The sequence below is a fragment of the Bos javanicus genome, chromosome 26, assembly GCF_032452875.1.
Source record: "Bos javanicus breed banteng chromosome 26, ARS-OSU_banteng_1.0, whole genome shotgun sequence".
NCBI classification, from domain to species: domain Eukaryota; kingdom Metazoa; phylum Chordata; class Mammalia; order Artiodactyla; family Bovidae; genus Bos; species Bos javanicus.
This window is the reverse complement of record NC_083893.1, coordinates 160,598-182,565: the sequence shown is the minus strand read 5'-3', so window position 1 is coordinate 182,565 and position 21,968 is coordinate 160,598. Positions and strand designations below refer to the sequence as shown.

The following is a 21,968-nucleotide window of genomic DNA, read 5'->3' as shown; positions in this document are numbered from 1 at the left end:
TCTATACAACTGAGTTGTTTGCTCTTGTTTCTCCATGAGCTTGGTAGGTCCAGGAAAAACAAATTCAAGAAAATACCTACACGAGTCCCTTCAACACTGAACGATGTGAGATAGGAAAATTACAAAATAGAAGCCACTTCAGTCAGTTCATGTTGATCATTTTCTTCTCAGTCAATACATTTTATAAAATAATGAGCAGTTATTTTATCCTTTAGGGTGCCTGGATTTGTACATTTATTGGTTCCTTAAAGATTTATTCTATACTGTACCCTGAAAGTTTTATATCCTAAATATTTCTGTAAACACTCCCTCAGTTCAGGCCTGCATCACCTTGTTATTCCCAGTATTAATACCTTCAGATTCCCCTCCTCTGGTTATTCATATGCCCTTCAGATTCCTCCCTCCTGTGGTGTTTAGAGTCACCAATCTCAAAAGCACACGTGACTATGAGACACTCTGAGTCACATTAATGTCTAAACCTCTTAAAGCACCATTGATGTTTTCATAATCTGACTTCTGCCTGACCCTCTATCTCTAGCCCTTTCAGTCCTTTGCTCTAGAATTCTGAACTGCTGCTGGTGCCCTTGTCACTTGTACCTGTTGTTGTTCTTCAGTTGTTCAGTCATGTCTGATTCTACGTGGCCCCATGGACCACAGCACACCAGGCTTCCCTGTTCTTCATCATCTCCCAGTGCTTGCTCAACTCACGTACATGGAGTCTGTGATGCCATCCAACTATCTCATCCTCTGTCATTCCCTTCTCCTCCTGACTTCAACCTTTCCCAGCAACAGGGTCTTTTCTAATGAGTCAGCTCTTTGAATCCGGTGGCCAAAGTACTGGAGCTTCAGTGCCAGCATCAGTCTTTCCAGTGAATGTTCAGAACTGATTTTGTTTAGGATTGACTGGTTAGATCTCCTTGAAGTCCACGGGACTGTCATGAGTCTTTCCGAACACCACAGTTGAAAAGCGTCAGTTCTTCGGTGCTCAATCATCTTTTTGGTCCAACTCTCAAATCCATACATGACTGCTGGAAAAGCCTTTGCTTTGACTAGACGGACCTTTGTTGGCAAAGTAATGTCTCTGCTTTTTAATACACTAAGTTTGTCATATCTTTTCTTCCAAGGAGCAGGTGTCCTTTAATTTCATGACTGCAGTCACCATCTGCATTGATTTTGGAACCCAAGAAAATAAAGTCTGTTTCTGTTATCATTGTTTCCCCATCTCTTTGCCATGAAGTGATGGGACTGGATGCCATGACCTTCATCAGTCCCATCCCTTCACTTTGGACAAATATCTACCCTGTAGTGTGTGTGCTTCTCTCCCCATCTTGCTACAGCCTGAAATGCTCTCCCTCTCCTGCCCTCTGTTCCCTTGAACTGTGTAAGTCTGCACTCAGGCATTATCTCTAGAAAAGCCATCCCTGACACCTTTTTCTACCTTTTTTTGCGAAACTCCAGTGTCTAGTACTGAGTGGAAACCCGAGAAATAATTATTGAATAAGAGACACTGGGGCTCTGTATCAACCTAGAGGGATGGGATGGGGAAGGAGATGAGAAGGAGGTTTATTTTTTTTTTTTAATTTTTCCTTTTATTTATCAAACTTCACACTGACAAGTTGGGTTCCTAGCATTCTCCAAGGTGATCCATTATCTGGGGGCATAGGGTTTCATTATGACCTCATGGGTTTATTTTTTTATTTTTAATTTTATTTTATTTTTAAACTTTACATAATTGTATTAGTTTTGCCAAATATCAAAATGAATCCGCCACAGGCATACATGTGTTCCCCATCCTGAACCCTCCTCCCTCCTCCCTCCCCACACCATCCCTCTGGGTCATCCCAGTGCACCAGCCCCAAGCATCCAGTATCGCGCATCGAACCTGGACTGGCAACTCGTTTCTTACATGATATTCTACATGTTTCAATGTCACTCTCCCAAATCTTCCCACCCTCTCCCTCTCCCACAGAGTCCATAAGACTGTTCTATACATCAGTGTCTCTTTTGCTGTCTCGTACACCAGGTTATTGTTACCATCTTTCTAAATTCCATATATATGCGTTAGTATACTGTATTTCTGTTTTTCCTTCTGGCTTACTTCACTCTGTATAATAGGCTCCAGTTTTATCCACCTCATTAGAACTGATTCAAATGTATTCTTTTTAATGGCTGAGTAATACTCCATTGTGTATATGTACCACAGCTTTCTTATCCATTCATCTGCTGATGGACATCAAAGGGGTGATATATGTACCTATGGCTGATTCATGTTTTGTGGTTTGGCATAAAACAACAAAATTCTGTAAAGCAGTTATCCTTCAATTAAAAAAAATAGATTAAAAAAAAAACACACTATATATATCGAGGTGACTTTTAAGAGCTTGTCCTCTGCTGTCTAGGAGCCAAGAGGATAGACACATAAAGAAATAATTTACAGTTCAGATCTAAATCTATAACTTAAAAAATCTAGAAAGATACACTAGAAAAAATTTTAAAGTACTAAGGGAGCTAAAAGGAAAGGCATACTTCTTTATCAGGGGAAAGATGGCAGTAATCAAAGACAACTTCACAAAACAGGTTGAACCTTAAAAGATGAAAAGTAATTTGTTGGAAGAGTAGAGGGAAACCTTTCAGATGAAGGAACTGATAAAAGCTAAAAAGTAAGAGGAATTTTGTAAACCATGAATAATTTTGCAGTTGATGCTTGGCACGTTGTTAAAAAGGTCCTGTTATGAAGTAGAGAAGAGACTGTATGGTGACTTTATATGTCTGTCCTGTATTTTGTTTGGTTTCTGATTGTCTTGTTCACTGATGTTTGGATTAATCTGTGGCTGAATCTTTGAGCTGTTTGTGTGCCTGTAACCTGGTGACATCTAGTATTTCCTAAATGGTTTGTTGAAGTTTGCAAGTCATTGGAAGTAGTTCTTAAAGAAGTAAACATTCAGCTGAAGATTAAGATTGATTTAACCTGTCATTTCATACAATGTTTTAGATCTCTGTTTTAAATGAGGATTATGTCTTTTATCTAAACGTTCTAAGTAATTTTAACTAAACATGCAGATCTGTCAAGAGAATTAGACTTAGAAATGATAACAGAGGAAGAACAAGAAAAACTTGATGAAGATGAGAATAACCATGCACAGGTATGTAAAACTAAATTTCAATATCTGGTGTAGTACTGTATGAGAAAATGTGTATCAAACAAGGCAAATTAGAATGGAAAGATAAGTTAACACCCATCATAAATGAGTTAAAGTGGTTCACTGAAATTTTGTAAGGAATACCAAATTACCATTTCTCCTGAGGAAGATCAACTACATGATAACCCTAAAGAAGGAGCAAACCAAAAGGAAATATCTCCTAATCTCACAAATAATATACCTGATTGGGAGGGAAAAGATGCATTTGGAGTACCTGTCTCTCTAGTATTCCAAGCATTTCCAGTCTCAAAAATGTTTTTCCATGGTCTGTAAACTCTGGGTCCCTTGGATAGGCTTGTCGGTCATCTTCAAAGCTTTTTTTCCCTGAAAATAAAGTAGACTTTGAGAATTATCAACTAGACATTGAACATGTGTTTATGAAAATTGAGGATGGTTTTTATAACGATACAGAAAATTAAAAAAGTAGGGGAGCTGGTAGTTATATTCGAAGTGAAAGACCAAGAGATTGATATGCAAATGTCACAAAATATGAGGCAAGGTCAAACTAATCGGAAATTAGACACGGGGCAGACATGTTATTTTAGTCTGTAGCTTGTCTACTCTGGTAAGATGAAACATAGAATTCAAATAAAAATTCCCCTTGCTGTTGTTAAAATACCGATCTGAAAAACAAAGCAATGCAGGACTTGTTCCAGAAGCCACTGCATGCAGATAATTGCAGCGCTAGTGACAATAAAAGCATGGAATCTGGATTGGAAAATGGGAATTCTTCTCCACCTAATAGTCACAGTGCATCTGAAGTGTATGTAAATGAAGAATTAGAGAAGGATATGCAGAGGTTTAAGAATGAAATAGACGTGTTTCAAGTAGAGTTTCTGTCTCTGGAAAAAGAAAATTTAACTTCCAAAGGAGTTTCCCATTTTCCCTTGCTTTGGTTTTTCTCTTTCTTGATGATGTGGTCCATTTTGATTTTCCATTTATGAATAAAAGGGGGTCATCCAAAGAGGTAATTGTGTAGAAATCAATTATTATCTCAATAACAGGAATTCAGGAAACGATTTTCATGGCTTCTGTCCTTCAATCAATTCTCATATCTAATTCTTCTCTGTCAGTCTTCATATGGACTGGGAAACTCATTTACCTGTTTGCCATGTGGACTTCTGAGCCAGAACAAACACCAAGGAAATTGCTTAAGAAGAATAATCAGCTAGGGTTTTGTGTCTTTTTTTTTTCCCCCTTTAACTCCGTTGGGTTAAATATGTTATATTTCCATAGAATGGGAAGAAAGCACTTGACTGAGAGATGGGATTTGAAAATGTGTTCCCTCTAATCTCTTCATTGTGGTTGAATATGTGTGATCTTCTCTGCTTTCTGCAATCACTGGGCACTTAGATTTCCAGCATGGCTGCTTCAGGATCTTTTTAATAACAAATACATGCGCTCCCATATATACTTTAATCAGCACTCTCAGATGTTTCTTTTGAGGCAGACCTTTCCATTATGTTGTTTACTAAAATGTAGAAAGTTTTGACCTGTGTGATTTTGTTACATAGATAGTGTGTGTGTGTGTGTGTGTGTGTGTGTGTGTGTGTATGTGTGTGTGAAAGTTGCTCAGTCATGTCCAACTCTTTGCAAACCCTTGGACTGTAGCCTGCCAGGCTCCTCTGTTCATGGAATGCCCCAGGCCAGAAAGAATACCAGAGTGGCTAGCTGTTCCCTTCTCCAGAGGATCTCCCCAACCCAGGGATCAAACCCAGGTCTCCTGCATTGAAGGTGGATTCTTTAATATTTGAGCCACCAGGGAAGCCCATAGGTAGTATAAACCCTGAGAAAAAATGAAAAAAAAAAAAAAAACATTAAGTGTTTATCTCCAAAGGAGAAGACTGAGTTCTGAGATGCTGTGAGATTTTTTTTTTCTTCAGTAATAGGTTTTTTTAAATTGTTTGTCTGCTCTTTTGTGTAAGAGGTGCTTTGACTGAGTTTGAACAACAGACAAAAAGACAAAAAAAAAAAAAAAGAAACAAAAATTCTATGTATTCTCCTGTTAAAAAACAACAACAACAACAAAAAGGAGATGAGCCCTACCCCCAACTAAGGCACTGAGTTACTGTGCCAAAGTCATGCTTTTAACTTATCTGATTAATCTGATGAATTCATTTGGTGATATATAACATTCAACATTCCAGAATTGTATCATCTCTTTTGATGCCATAAAATGCTAGGGAGTGCCAGTTTAGGGGCCTTAAACAAAACCTTGAACTTTTTTTTTTTTTAGTTTATTGCTGTTTTTGGTAAATAGTGGGGCAATACTAGGTAATTATTTCTATATCTTCTAGCTGTAAGGTTTGAAGGTTATTGAATGTGGAATTGGGAAGCATTATTTATATTCCAGAATTCCACACTAACTAACAACTCCTCAGTTTCGTTCTGCTCCTTGTGTTTTGGTAAACTCTGGTTCATTTAATTTAGTGAACACTGTCACTTTTTTGCTCTCTTCCAGATCCAAGTGAAAAAAGAATTGGATAAGGCAGAGGGGAAAGAATAGCTTTAGTGCAGAGAGAAGAATGTTTCCTTTCTGAGGTGCTAAGGTGTCACATCCTCTACATCTGGCTGTTTAATGGAAAATCCAGGTAGTAAAGACAAAAGAGGACAGATTCTGTGTCTTTGTCTTTTTATTTCTCTGTCTCTGCCAGTCAGATGGGGAAGACTGAATATGAATAATTGCATCTTATTAAGAAAACCATTTTTGAAATTTTGGGGAATTTTGTTTCTTTTTCTCAAACAGAAAGGAGCAGATTTCACAAAAATTTCAGTGACTTGTAAGTGATAAAATTAAAATAAACACAAAAATATTATTATCACTTAAATTCAGGGTGAGCACTGAGTCAAATAATAAAATTGAAAACAAAGATCTTTATAATCAATACATAGCAATTATTCTTAGTGTCAAACTTCCATTAAAGGTTGAAGAAGAAAAGAAACACAAAAGTAGTGAAGTGGAAGTATCAGAGAACATATGTGATGCTGCTGATGAGAGTGGATTGTTTCAGCAGAGAAAGATTGGAGGAAACAGCAACCAGGAGTTTCCTGCTATGCAGAATGAGGGTTCTGATAGGTAATCCTATATCAATATTTAACAGCACGTCCCTTGTTATGTTCCTATAAAATAATTTCTAACTTGAGCTAATATTTGTGATGTACAGATTGTATATTTTACTAGAGATATAGTTATTTGTAATACTCTTGTCCTTTAGCCTTATTATTAGAATGCCTTTGTTAATATACCACCATGTTACATATTAGAGTATTCTGGATTTGACTGCATATTAATCAGTGTGTTGTATATTTAAATTTGTTTTGTCACTAATGAACATTCTTTCATTTCAGTTTGAGGACTTCTTTCAGCATTTCTCATGAGGCGGGACTAGTGGTGATGAACTCCATCAGGTTTGCTTTGTCTGGGACAGTTTTTATTTCTCTTTCATTTCTGAAAGACAATATTTCTGGAAAGAGGCTCTTCCAGGGTTTTGGCTGGCAGGTTTTTCTCTCCTAGCTCTTTGAGTATGTCCATGGAGGGAGGCCAAATTGCTGATGGTGGCGGGAAAACCGATGAGGCATCAGTCTTTCAGCAGTGATGTGGTCGCCACATCATGTGGGTGGTTTAAAAGTGAGCTCTCCTCCCCTGGCCAAATATTTCCTTGGTTTCTTCTTTCATGGTATATGTGCCTCATGTCATTTAAAATACCACCTAAATTATGTGTGGCTTTTTTCTGTGAATTCTCTTTTTCATTTATTTTTGGCTGCGCTGAGTCTTTGCCACCACAGTGCTTGGGCTTCTCAGTGTGGTGGCTTCTCTTGATGCTGAGTGTGGGCTCTAGGGTGCTGGCTTCAGTAGCTGTGTAGCAGGGTTTAGTTTTACCATGGCATGTGGCATCTTCCCTGACCAGGAATGGAACGCCTTCCCCCTTTATTGGTAGGTGGAGTCCTAAGCACTGGGCCACCAGGGAAGTCCCTAAATTCACCATTATTATATTTAGAAGCAAAACAAAAAATATAGTGTAAATCTACTTATGACTCCCATGTCTAAGAGTCAAGGCGCTTAGCCAGTGTACTCTAGGTTTGCAGTGTAGCCCTTGAGGTTCTTCTCAGTGTCTTTCCAGATGCATCTCTCTATTTTCTTCCATGTATTTTGTGCTCTTCCTTCCAGGTTCCTCAGAAACAACCTAGATGTCCTGTGCCTAATGTTTGTGCTCACATTCGAATCTCCAGGTAGAATGATTTTCTCCCTTTTCTGCTTCTCATGACCTCCTCTCTTCACTTCTGCAAATCCTTCCTTATTTCACTTTTCACTTTCATATATCAAGTTTTATATACTGTATCATAATCATGTCTGTGTTTGAAGGAAGAATTTGTTTTCTTGCATACGGTTGGTACTCTATAACTCTCTTGTGAATTAATCAACAACTTAAGATGGGTAAGAGTTGGAATTTTATAAGAATTGGTTGTTTTTTTTTCTTTATCAGTAGAATTATTGGAAAACATTGGCTTTTTTTGTGGACTTTTTAAAGTAGCGATCCTGGTGTGCACAGGAAGGCAGTAAAGAAAAAGAACAATGATAAATGGACACTGGACGAACGTGTGGTTGCACCAATATTTGAAAAGACCGATTCACTGACTGGTGGTCTGCTGCACTTGAATGATGACAGCATTTTAAGGGAAGTGGATCAGGGTGATGACAGGTACATTCTCCAGATTCTTTGTTTGTAGGGGAAGACATATTAGCACTGAATACTTCTTCTGGAAATAGAGCAGCATTATACAGTACTCAGGCCAAGACAAGAGATTGCTCAACTCTAGTGGACGAACACTGCTGAAATGTTAAGGTGAAGTCCAGTGCCTTTGGCGGAGAAGTCATTTCAGTAAATAGTCCCCTTGGAAGCTAGACTGTAATGAATACAGGTAAACATTCAGTAGGGAATGTTATTGGGACAGGCAATGAAGAATTGGATGGTAACTAAAGAGGAATGTGGAGTTCACAGGTGTTACTTGTTTTATGTTAAGAAGGGAGCTTTTAGAGTATGTATGCTATTGGAGGGAGAAGGCAATGGCAACCCACTCCAGTACTCTTGCTTGGCAAATCCCATGGACTTAGGAGTCTGGTAGGCTGCAGTCCGTGGGGTCGCTAGGAGTCAAACACTACTGAGTGACTTCACTTTCACTTTCCACTTTCATGCATTGGAGAAGGAAATGGCAACCCACTCCAGTGTTCTTGCCTGGAGAATCCCAGGGATGGGGGAGCCTGGTAGGCTGCTGTCTATGGGGTCACACAGAGTTGGACACGACTGAAGTGACTTACCAGTAGCAGCAGCATGCTATTGGAAATGAGCCAGCAGATGGCGTGTTTATTTAGTTTAGTCTTGTTTGCATTTCCAATACTAGAAACCTTATTGATTGTATGACATTATCTTTAAACTATTACGGTGAACTAATTGTACATATGACTTCTGTTCATGTATAGTTTTATGGTAAGGGCTTGTTCATTGGTTCTGAAGTGTAATATTTCTATGTAATGGAATATGCAGATGATTGCTTAAGTTAATTCTATCATATATAGATTTTCAAAAATTACATAATTGTGAATTTACAAACACATAGGCTGTACTGAATAGGATATGGTCATTCCTTGATAATTCTAGCTGACAGTTACATGATGAGTAGCTGTGATTTTGTAAGGTGCTCTGAAACATCACATCATATTAACTTCATAGTTGTTTAAAGATTCCAGGGAAAAGGGGAAGATTTTGTTTATATTCAATAGAAAAACATTATTAGCAGTCTTTCACAAATTATTCCTTTTGCATGATAAAGATCTAAATGACAAAACCCGTACTTCTTTTACTAAGTGTGTCATTAACATATATTGTGTGCTCAATACATGTATGTCAGATGCATGAAGAAACAGCACAATGGGTGAATGAATGCTTATTGATGATTTTTTTTTACAGAAAACAAAACTTTATTGACAGTAGATATCCAGGCTTACCTACTTCTGATGTCTTTTTATTTTTTGAGAAATATGTTTTAAGATTCAGAAATCATTATTTATAGCTATAGCTAGACCTGAAATAATACTATAGATTCATTTGCTATCATATTACTTAAAAAGACTTTTCAATATTACTTTCTCAGCATATTTTGGAAGAGCAGTGTTGAAGCCAGACTTCCTGGGTTTGAATTCTGGGTCTGTTGGTGACATGCTGAGTGGGCTTGGGCAAGTTCCTCAGCCTTTGTGTGCTCCATTTCTTCCTATCCTATCTCCCAGAATGACTGTGGGGATGAAAATGCCTTTAGGACATGTTAGGTGCTTCTGATAATGCATAGCTGATGCATAGGATGTCCTCAAAAAGCTAATATCTTGGTTTTTCAAATGGATTTCTTTCTTAGAAGAACTGAAGGAATACCTCCCAGGTAGGTCGTATTGCCATAAAAGTTAGTTCTTATGGAAAAGAACAGGTGCAAAAAATACTGGTATACTGTTTCCTATTACACAATGCAAGTAACTTTATGTTTTTCCTTTTCTTTAGATCTAACTGTAATACTTTATTAGTATTACTGATATATTTTCTGTGTCCTTTAATGCTGCTCTAATTTATTTCTGCATCCTTTATAGACAATTACTTGCCAATGGAAAAAGTTTATATAAAAAAGAAAAGTTTAGATATTGTTTGTATTTTTGAATATTTAATATTAGCCTGAAAAGAATCATTTGTTCTTTTAGGCCTGCAAGGAAAACACCATATGAAAAGAAGAAGGTATAGTAAAAAAAAAAAAAAAATGAACTTTCAAAAATATTATCCTTATCGAAAATACTTTGTCAAAGGAATAGTGCTAAAATAGAAAATCTTCCTTTGTTGTAGAGAAGTTTACTTTGAACACATCATTTAGAAACACTGTTGATAAAGTTATCCTTTTGATAAAAATCTCTTCTTTTAAGAAATGTCTGTTTTTGTTTTGATACAGAGATTTATCACCTCTGTACACTTGGTGTATTTATATATATTTTAAGGACATTGTGAAAGAGTATTGTTTACGTGTAGGTCAAAGAACTAATTAATTATGTGAATGAACTGGATGACTTAACTCAGTCGTCCGAGACTGTTTCTGAGGATGGTGACATGCTTTACTCTAGGAATTCCACGTTGCAAGTAGAACCTCACAACGTGGGGTATAAAGGTAGGACTGCAGTGTAAATGTTAACGAAAAGCCTGTCTGTGTATAGAGGAGTGATATATGCACACCTTGTCAGTACTGCTCTAGAGCCAGTGATATGCTACAGTGCCGTGCGTCTCAGAAGTTTGTTTTGCCTTAAAAGGACATGAAAGTGAGTGTATACTCTGAGCCACAGGCCTATGATACTCTCACTCACTGTACCTTCTGTTGACTCTTCTTTCCTGTGCCTTCACCCATGGTCAGGTCAGCATCATTTTCCTCCTAGAGTAACTGAAATAATCTCAGGACTTCTTTTCCTGCCACTCCACCTGGCAGAACCTCAGTCTGCACAGCAACTGTAATTATTGCCTATTTTTAAACATTTAGGTCCCATCATGCTACCCCCTTGCTTCAAGCCCAACTGTTGCCTCTCTTTGCTGCATGGTTAAAGGTCACAATTGTGTGGTTCCATCTGGTTTTAGTTTTCACCCTTCTTTCTACATGAATTCTAGAATCAGCTTGTCAATTCCCTAAAATGTCTTCTGGTCTTAACTTTTTCATTTTCCTTCAGTTCAGAATACTTTGTACTTTCTCTTTTCATTACCTCTTTGATCCAAGGGTTATTTAGACCCATGTGATTTAGTTTCCAAATATTGAGAGTTTTCCAGAGATCCTTCTGTGCTCTTGCTTCTCATGATTCATTAGGTGCATCCAGAGGGGCTCTGGGGCTAGGGCTGATGATTTCCTGCCTTGGAGGCAAGACCTTGCTGACTACCCTGTTAATTCTGCTGATACCTAGGAATTTTCCAGCCTGGCTCATGAGAATAGACAGAATTCCTGGGACTGAGTGAGCACCAGTCACAGGTTCCTATAGTCTTTTCAGATGGTTTCTCCCTGGTCTCAGGTGGTTTCTCCCAGATGGTTTCTGTTTGTTCATCTGCTGAATACCCGAGGGGCTCCTGAGATCCCCAGGGTCCTTTTTCTCTCTGTTCCACTCTCTCCTCTCCACAGTTCTGATCTGTGATCTCTGCCCACTTTGGTTCACCAGACTGTCAGCTTCATCACCTCCTGTCAGGGAGTCTGGCTAACTCAGCTTCCATTCCTTCTCCCCGTGTTGGGGCCTGAGAATTCTCTCAAGGCAGTGAGCTGGGGCATTCCTTAGGCTAACCTCATGTGTTTCCAGGATCATTGTCTTTCATTCCCTGAAGTCCTTTGTCATGAAAATCATCGTTTAATGTATTTTGTCCGCATTGTTTTTGCTCACTCCACTCAGGAAGGTAAGTCAGTAGCTGTTCACTCTGTCTTGGTTAAAAACATAATGACAGCTGGAGACTGTCCACAGAGTTGTTCTTCCTACTCTACTTACTACTTCCTGCTCATCCTTCATTTCTCAGTGTGACATCTCTTCCCCAGGGAAATCTTTCCTGGACCCAGTCTATGTCAAGTTCTGTTATGTGATCATAGAACTCTCTTTTCTTAGAGTATCTATCTGAGTTCATAATTATTTTATTTGTCCTTGTCTCCTACTAGACTTCAAGCTAAACAAGACCCAGGGGCATCTGTTTTATTTGCAGAACTTAGAATAATGTCTTCCACATTATAGACCCTTAATATCTGTTCAGTGCGTGGATGAGTGAACATGAAAGGCAAAGTCCTTTATACTCAAAAATTACTCACATAAGTTTTTTTGTTTGTTTCTATCTTTGTTTTCTTCATCATGCAGATTCTGTTAGCTTGTTGAAAATTCAGGATACAATTCTTTCACATGAAAGATTAGTAGATTTTCAAAGAAGCCAAAGAAGCCACTGTGAACTACTTAGAGGAGAATTTTACAGAATGAAAAGTAAGGTTCATGGGCTACAAAAAGAGCTGTCAGAAACCAAAGAAGTGAAATCACAGTTAGAGCATCAGAAAGTGGAGTGGGAACGAGAGCTCAGCAGCTTGAGACACTATACACCTCACCTTTAAGGAAATATTTGAACTATTGTTTCCTTTAATTCTGCAGAGACATAGACGTGTCATAAGGACTAACTTATCCTCTAGGATTTTACAGAGGAGAAAGTGTTACTAGTATTTTGGAGTGTGAAATTCTTAGAAATAATATAGCAGGTTCTTAACAGTGAATGCTTCTAATAACTTAATGTATATTTTTCCAAATCATCATTTTCATGAGCATACAGAAGTCCACCATAATGGAAACCCCATTAAATATTTACTGAAGCAACAGTTAGAACTGGACATGGAATGACAGACTGGCTCCAAATAGGAAAAGGAGTATGTCAAGATTGTATATTGTCACCCTGCTTATTTAACTTCTATGCAGAGTACATCATGAAAAATGCTCGGCTGGAAGAAACACAAGCTGGAATCAAGATTGCCAGGAGAAATATCAATAACCTCAGATATGCAGATGACACCACCCTTATGGCAGAAAGTGAAGAGGAACTAAAAAGCCTCTTTATGAAGGTGAAAGAAGAGAGTGAAAAAGTTGGCTTAAAACTCAACGTTCAGAAAATGAAGATCATGGCATCTGTTCCCATCACATCATGGAAAATAGATGGAGAAACAGTGTCAGACTTTACTTTTTGGGGCTAAAAAATCACTGCAGATGGTGACTGCAGCCATGAAATTAAAAGACATTTACTCCTTGGAAGAAAAGTTATGACCAACCTACATAGCATATTCAAAAGCATAGACTTTACTTTGCCAACAAAGGTCTGTCTAGTCAAGGCTATGGTTTTTCCAGTGGTCACGTATGGATATGAGAGTTGGACTGTGAAGAAAGCTGAGCAACGAAGAATTGATGCTTTTGAACTGCGGTGTTGGAGAAGACTCTTGCGTGTCCCTTGGACTGCAAGGAGATCCAACCAGTCCATTCTGAAAGAGATCAGCCCTGGGATTTCTTTGGAAGGAATGATGCTTAAGCTGAAACTCCAGTACTTTGGCCACCTCATGCAAAGAGTTGACTCATTGGAAAAGACTCTGATGCTGGGAGGGATTGGAGGCAGGAGGAGAAGGGGATGACAGAGGATAAGATGGCTGGATGGCATCACTGACTTGATGGACGTGAGTCTGTGTGAACTCCAGGAGTTGGTGATGGACAGGAAGGCCTGGTGTGCTGTGATTCATGGGGTAGCAAAGAGTCGGACACGACTGAGCAACTGAACTGTACTGAACTGAAATTGACTTCCAATTGTTTTTCACTTTTCTGTATTCTATTTAATACTGCAAGGAACACCTTTTCTATAAATTCATTTCTACCTTTCTAATTATTTTAAATACATTTTCTTTAATAATATCATATAATGTGGTCAAAGTATGAGAACTTAAAAGTGGTCTGTAATCTATATTTCTAAACTATTCTTAGTTTATATTACTTTACATTCCCACCCACAGATTTATGAAGTAGCCATTTTTCTCAAGAGAAAATGAAAACAAAATTTATGCAGTTTTTTTCTTAACCCTCTGTCTGAAAACAGTGACCATTATTAAGTGTTTTTCATTGTATTCCCCTCACATTTACTATTTTAAACATTGTGAAGAGGAAACGAAATTTATTACAGCAGTGAATGATCTCATGATTTTCTAAGAAGAGTTTTAAATTTTTCAGATTCACCTTAAAGCAAGAAGAAGAGAATAGAAGAAATGCCTAGATGTTATATGAAAAAATGAGGGAGCATTTAACAAGAAAAGAAGACCAATATAGTAAATAAGTTGAAGTGAAACAGCACCTAGAACTCACTTTCCAAGCAGTAGAAGTGATAATGAAGACTGAGAGAAATAATCTGAATCAGGTAGAGTAATCTTTGGTAAAAATTTCAAATTTCTAACACGATTTTATCAATATTATTTATAATATCCACTTTTTAAAAAATACCATTTATTTAGTGTCATTTTGTTTAGTGTTTTAGGAAATTTTAAGTTAATTGTTAAAAACAAAAGAAAAGAAATTCAAAGTTCCCAAAGTAATAAGGCCGGAAATAAGAATTGTATGATCCTGACATGCTGGGTGCACTTTTTCGAGCAGAGGGAGGGAGAGGTCACATCAGTAGCTCACACAATAGATCCTGAGAAACCACAGGGTTGAGAATGGTGTAGAAACTGGAGGTTAAGCTCTCAGCCCACCTCAGGCAACCAATCCTTCAGCCTTGATGGAACATTCGTGAGTGAATAGGTCTAGAAGAGAAGGGGTGCTGGGAGGGACCATCCTGCCTAATTTTACACCGAGTTGCCTCTGGCCTTCAGTCTGGCAGGTGGCTGAGGGTCGTGGACCCCCTTCCCTCTGTGCCCATGAGCCCTCCAGTCCACCTGCCCCATGAACAGCTCAGAGCTGGCTCCAGCTTTCCCAGCTGCATTCTCCCTTACAGCAGAGTCCTCAAGGACAGGTGTTAACTGGCGTCCTCGAGAGGTGCAGGGATTTTTTTCCCAGCAGTTGGTAGAAACCAGACAATTTTGAAGTTGATTGTCCTTCCTTCTGCAGAGTTCTTGAGTGGCATCTCACAGCAGAGGAATTTGCTCCCACACCTGATGTCCCTCTCAAACATGGACTGGGTCCCATCCCTGAAGTCCTAGCAGCAGATCCCCCACAATGAAAAGCTCTCAGGAAGAGCTCGGGAAAGTAGTATTTGTAATTCAAATCCATTTGTCTAGAGCAGTTAGGTGGTCACATACGATGGCCTCATCCAAGGAGAGGCCTTTAATATTTTCCATAGGAATTGATCTCAAATCTTTTGTGACTATCTCCGAGGAGCCAGCACCCTGATTGTGGTTTAGGCAAGGAGGACCACCATCGACTGCGCTACCTGACCAAGTCCCTCTGCTCTGGAGTGAACGTGTCAGTCACTCCATGCATGTCGTCACCTTCAGTGTCTGAATCAGAGTCCATTCTTGGCTCCACTGTCATTCTTTAACCAATACCCTGTCAACAACCTTTTCACATCATTTACTGTTTTTTTGTAAAAACTGTGACATCAGTTGTAAAAACACTTTTGAACACTTTAAAAAGTTGTTTCTTTAGAATAAACTTATAAAAGTGCCTCCCCCGCACCAAGGGGCAGGGGGAGGGGGGAAACAACAAAACTCTTGCTACCAATTAAAGATATTCTGGGTTTTGGTAATGATTTCACTTCCTCAATTGATCATTCGGTTAGTTTATCACTTCCCCTAATGGTAAGGAGGAAACTATAGGCTGTTCAGAGACCACATTTTGGATGTGATTCTTCTACTTGTGAGAAAATGAGCACTCTGCCCTGTGAGTGTCCTATTTCAGTACAATGAACTTTTCAAAATAGTGATAGATATGGCATAATATATATTTAGTGATAGTTATTAAGTGCTTTTCATCATATTTTCCCCATCTTACTATTTTAAACATAATGGAGAGATAATGAAAGTTATTGCAGCAGCAAATAATCTCATAGTTTTCTAAGAACTTTCTAAATTTTAGCTTATTTACCATTAGTGTATGTACCATGAATGAAGTAGGAAGCTTATTTTGTATTGATATGTTTGTACTAGAGACATGTGGTTTGATGTAAGAAGACTAGCAGAGTCCAAAGACCTGGCGAAAAGGCTGCAGCTTACTCATATTTTTAACATTTTCCTTTCCAGAATCATTACAGCTAATGAGTTAATTAATGTTTGTAGAAGTGTCTAGTACAGTTGTCAATTGGTGTAATTCTTGTAACTGCCTATTAAAATGTTAGAAGGTAACATTCTCAAGCAAAAACTTTTTGTACAAAATTTAGTCTATTTATACAGAGTTAAGAGTCTTACTGTGAAGTAGATATATAGGAGGTATCAAATGCAGTGTTATAAACCTAGAAAGTGGTGTTGTTTATTGAATTATAGTTAACAATATTCTGTTAGTTTCAGGTATACAGCACAGTGATTCAGATATATATGTATATGTGTGTGTATTTTATATAAATGGGGCTTCCCTGCTGGCTCAGACTGTTATGAATCTGCCTGCAATGCAGAAGACTTGGGTTCAGTCCTTGGATTGGGAAGATCCCCTGGAGAAGGTGGAGAAGGCAATGACACCCCACTCCAGTACTCTTGCCTGGAAAATCCCATGGGCAGAGGAGCCTGGTAGGCTGCAGTCCATGGGGTCGCTGAGAGTCAGACACCGAGCGACTTCACTTTCACTGTTCACTTTCATGCATTGGAAAAGGAAATGGCAACCCACTCCGGTGTTCTTGCCTGGAGAATCCCAGGGACAGTGGAGCCTGTTGGGCTCCAGTCTATGGGGTCGCACAGAGTTGGACACGACTGAAGCGACTTAGCAGCAGTAGCAGCAGCAGCCTGGAGAAGGAAATGGCTGCCCATTCCAGTTTTCTTGCCTGGGAAATTCCATGGACAGAGGAGCTTGGCAGGCTATAGTCTATGGGGTCCCAAAGAGTTGGACATGACTGAGTGACTAATACACATACACACTCACTCACACACACGCTCACATGTACACACATATTCCGTTTCAGATTCTTCTTGCAGAATATTAGGTGTAGTTCCTTATGTTGTATAGTAGATCTCTGTTGGTTATTTTATATCTACTCATGTGTATATGTTAATCCCAACATCCTTGCTGCAAATAGCATTATTTCATTCTTTTTTATGGATTACTAGTTTTCCATTATATAAATATTCCACATCAGATGCAATTTTTAAGTGTAGTCACATCTATGAATCTTTTATTTTAAGCCTTTGGGTTTGTTATAGTTCAGAGAGAAGCCTTTTCAGTTCTGAGCTTCTTGAAAAGTCTCTTGGTATTTCTTTTTGATTTTCATGGATTCATTGTCTTACATTAAATTTTTGAACCTTTGGGAATTCCTGCTTGTATAAAGTCTGAGGATTGAATTGAACCTTATTTTTTCCTGTTGGAGACACACTTGGGGCAGTCTTTTCATTGTATAAACATACAAGTTAGTCTTTCATTTCAGAAGAAATCATGGAATGTCACTTTACTGAGTACTAGCTAAACATCTCCTTTTTTTTCACTTAGGTTTATGATAGTTGTGAAGAAACAAAAGACCTGTTGCACAAAAAGCACATGCTGCAGGAGGAAATTGCCATGCTAAGACTGGAGATAGATGCACTGAAAAATCAGCACCGGGAAAAGGAAGAGAACTATTTTTAGGACATTGAAATTCTCAAAGTAAAGAATGATGATCTTCAAAAGGCAATAAAACTGAATGAGGAAACGTTAACAAAGACTATATCCCACTACACAGGCCAGCTTAATGCTCTGACAGCTGAGAATACAATGATAAACTCTAAGCTGGAGAACAAAAAAGAAAGTAAATAAAGATCGGAACAGAAGTGAAATCCTACTGTTCTAGACTGGCTGCTGCCTTACATGATCATGATCAAGGTCAGACATCAAAAAGAGATCTGGAACTTGCCTTCCAGAGAGCAAGAGATGAATGGTTATGCTTGCAGGAAAAAATGAAGTATGATGTGGCTAATCTAAAAGATAACAGCGAGATGCTTTCCCAGCAACTATCTACAGTGGAAAGTATCTTCAATAAGCTGAAAATCAAGCTGCATCACACGAGAGATGATCTTAGAGAAAAGACTTTGATGTTAGAACGTGTCCAGAGAGATCTAAGTCAATCAGAGTGTCAAAAGCAGGAAATTGAACACATTATCAGAATGAACAAGGCAAAGTGAATACATGCCTTGGAAAGCAGGAATCCTTAGAGGAGAGATTATCTCAAATCCAGAGTGAAAACATGTTGCTCCGACAGCAACTGGGTAATGCACAAAACAGAGCCAACAGTAAAGTGAAGACGGTCATTAGCATCCAAGACCAGTTTCAGCAGATCGTGAGAAAACTTCAGGCCGAATATGAGAAACAAGGTCTGCTGCTGGAGAAAAGAAACAATGAGTTAATCAAGGAATATAATCATTTAAAAGAGAGAATGTATTGGTATGAAAATGAGAAAGCAGAAGGAAAAGTGAGCATCCAGAAGGAGAAATAATTCTCAGACTTCCTGAAAGAAAGTTAAAAGTGATTCTTGATTCTGGCTAAATGTTGAATGTGCTGTTGCTGCTAAGTCACTTCAGTTGTGTCCGACTCTGTGCGACCCCATAGATGGCAGCCCACCAGGCTCCCCCGTCCCTGGGATTCTCCAGGCAAGATCACTGGAGTGGGTTGCCATTTCCTTCTCCAATGCATGAAAGTGGAAAGTGAAAGTAGGAAGTCATTTGGTCATGTCCGACTCTCAGCGACCCCGTGCACTGCAGCCCACCAGGCTCCTCCGTCCATGGGATTTTCCAGGCAAGAGTACTGGAGTAGGGTGCCATTGCCTTCTCCAAATTTGAATCTAGTTGAATATAAAAAATACACAGGCTGTGAATCTATGGTCTCTAAACCAGCCTAAAAGTATACCTTATATCCAGCAAATAAAAATTAGACCGAAGAAATCCTTTACTTTGAGTAGGGACATTGTGTCATTTATGAAATGTTAAGAGATTTAGTTCTATATTGTTAACATAGACAGGTGCTATTAATTTACTCTTTATTAAGGTAATAATTTTAATCTTTATGTTACCACATTTCAGTATCATGACGAAGCAGATAAATGAAATGCTCAAACCTGAAATGAATATTTCGAAATGAAGCTTCAGTTACCTGGATTATCTTGATCATCAATTCCAGGTTTCCCAGAGGCTGTATTTTATATATCGTACTTTGGCTTCAGTAGCTTGTCATAGCTTTTTGTTATATTTGTTGGTACAATTTTATTTTTATTCATGTCAATTTGAGTTAATATGGGAAACATTTTAGCCTTGAATCATTTGTTCTTAAAGCCTCTCAACTCTTCAAATGCAGTTACTTATCATTAAGTCATAATTTGGGACTCAGGTGGTGAGCTTTAGCAAAACTATTATTGATTTAAACTTCCCACTGCTATTTATGATTTACTTAACATTTTTACAAACAATTTGCTCATAATTCTCATTTTAAGTATCAATTACTATCATTTGAATACAAGCTTGTCCTCTAAAAATGAAGGATGGCAGGATTTGTGAGCAGCAAGAATGGAGTGAGTCAGGGAGAAGGTTGTAGGAGCTGTGGTCTGGAGTCAGGTAGAGGCCAGGTTATCGAGGCTCCTTGAAGGCCATGGGAGCAACCTCATTTTTTAAATTGCATTTTTCTTTTATATTAGAATATGGTTGATTTACAATTTTGTTGTTAGTTTCATATGTACAGCAAGTTGATTCAGTTATTTGTACACTATATCCATTATTTTTCAGTTCCTTTTCCCAGGTAGGTGACTACAGAATATTGAGTAGAGCAGTTAGCCAAGGGCAAAGGTGGGGAGGAGGGATGAATTAGGAGTTTGGGATTAATGTAGACACACTACTGGATATAAAACAGATAAGCCACAAGGGAATGACATCATTTTTCTGCTGAGGTAGGGATCTATTGGAAAGATCTGAGCACTGGTTGGAATATGTGAAAATCTCTGAGTTAATCAAAGCTTCTAATAAAAAAGGAAAGGAAAATGTTTCCATACTGTTTCCACAGTGTGGAATTTTCCATCACTTTCCCCACCTACACACTCATTTCTTTCTAGACGTGAGGTGGTGAAGCTCTGCAGATTTATTGGGAGGGGCAGGGTGTGGATAGTGGGACCACATCCTTTGTCTGAGTAACTTAATATCAGGAAGGCTGGAGGATGGCCACTTCTGTGTCTATAGCCAGAGTCAGTGAGGAGGAAAACAAAGGTGATTGCTGTCTGTGGTGATAGTTTTCAAAGTGCATATGTTGGAGTTTCTATTATTAACATAGCATAATAGTAAAGTGATTTGATAAACTCACTGACAAAGCATCTTATTAGGCAGTTGTGAGACAACTTCAACAAGAACTGGATGACTCTGTAAAAAAGCAGTCTATGTCAGAGACTTCACTGAAAGTCATGTCATGTTATTGTGCTAAGTTAGAAGCTGAGGTATAGGATTTGAAGAACAATTGTAAACTACTACAACTATGTCAACTCATAAGTCAGGTATGTATGAAATTGAACATGCTAACAGTTAATATGTAGGATAGAGTGTTTTAGAACACTCATTTTCATTGTCAGTTTTCTTCTGTATTTTTGTTACAAGTAACTTATTACAATTTTCTTATCTTTATAATGCACTCATTCCTTAAACTCTGACTTTCATCCTACCATTTGCATTATATTACTTTTTCCTTATATTATTTACCCTTAGGAAACTTGAGAATTGTGTCTCATTATTCACACAAGTTGAGAGCCTTTTTTTTTTCCTTTGAAACAATACTTTTTAAAGTGATAGCTGTATTACCATGATATGGCAATCCAGATTAAAATCAGAGGATAATATTAGTTTAATGGAACATTCAGAAAATTATCATTTCTCATCTTTCCTTTTGTAAATTGCTGTAGAGTTCTGTATACATTTATTTCATGGATTTCAGAATAACGTGTGCAGAAAGGGTCTTATACAAACCAGTTGAAGTTTAGGCATTGCCTTCTTTCCTTTTCATTTTAAGTATATTGTAAAAGCATGGATGTACTCAGATGGTGTAGAATACGTACATCCAAACTAGAGAATTAAAAAGATTATCTGGATCCTGCCATTGGATTTTTTTTTAAAGCTATTGAGATATAATTGACATATCATAGAATTCACCTACTCAACATGTGTATTTCAGTATCTCTTAGTCTAGAGATGTGTAACCGGTGACTACAGTCAATTTTAGAGCATTCCCATCACCCCCTAAAAGAAACCCTGCATCCCTTAGCCACCACCCATGGCCTCCCATCTCCCTCAGCCCCAGGTAACCCCCAGTCTAATATCTGTCTCTGTAGACATGCATGTCCTCAGTATTTTATATAAATGGAATCATGCTGTATTCTCCTTTGGGATTAACTTTGCTCATTTGATGTCATGTTTTCACAGTTCATCCATGTGATAACACGTATCAGTTCTTCCATTTCTGTGTGTTGTCAACAGTAAGCTAAGCCATGTATCCATCATCACTTGATGGAGCTTTGGGTTGTTTCCGCTTTGGGTTTATTAATAATGCTATTGTGAACATTGATTTCCATGATTCTGTGTGCACATGTTTTTATTTCCCTGTGGTTGGATCTTATCCTCAAAGTTAGCTGGCTGATTTCACCTTTTCTTGGCCCTTGCTCAGACTGTCCTTTCTGTCTTTACAGTTTCTTTTCCTCTTGGGTAGTCCTTCATTATTTCAGACCTGGCACCCGGTCTCTCCTCCTTCAAGGAGCTTTCGTGACTATTCAGCTCTTTGAGCCTTTTCACATGAGCGCTTGTTTCCTAGTCTCTGAGGAACAGTTTAGCCCCTAATTTTACACTGTGGACATGTCTTCCAAGACAGGGAATCTTGGCTAAGTATACATTGGTGTAACAGGGAATATTTATTGATATGCACAGCACTTGTCTTGCATAAATGGACAGTAAGAAAGGATTACAAGAATGAGGCATTTTTTGTTGTTGCTTTACAGAAAAACATGTGGATCATCTCTGTTAACTGTTAGGAAATGAGATTTCTTTAATTTGAAAGTAATTCTCTTTGGAAAGCAATTCAAATTAACAAAAAGT

The 21,968-nt window shown here is 38.2% G+C and overlaps 1 pseudogene; it reads left to right on the top strand.

The window, feature by feature from the left end:
* Positions 1–11,086: 11,086 nt before the first annotated feature.
* On the top strand, positions 11,087–20,440 carry LOC133239097 (ankyrin repeat domain-containing protein 26-like; annotated as a pseudogene).
* The last annotated feature ends 1,528 nt before the right edge of the window (positions 20,441–21,968 follow it).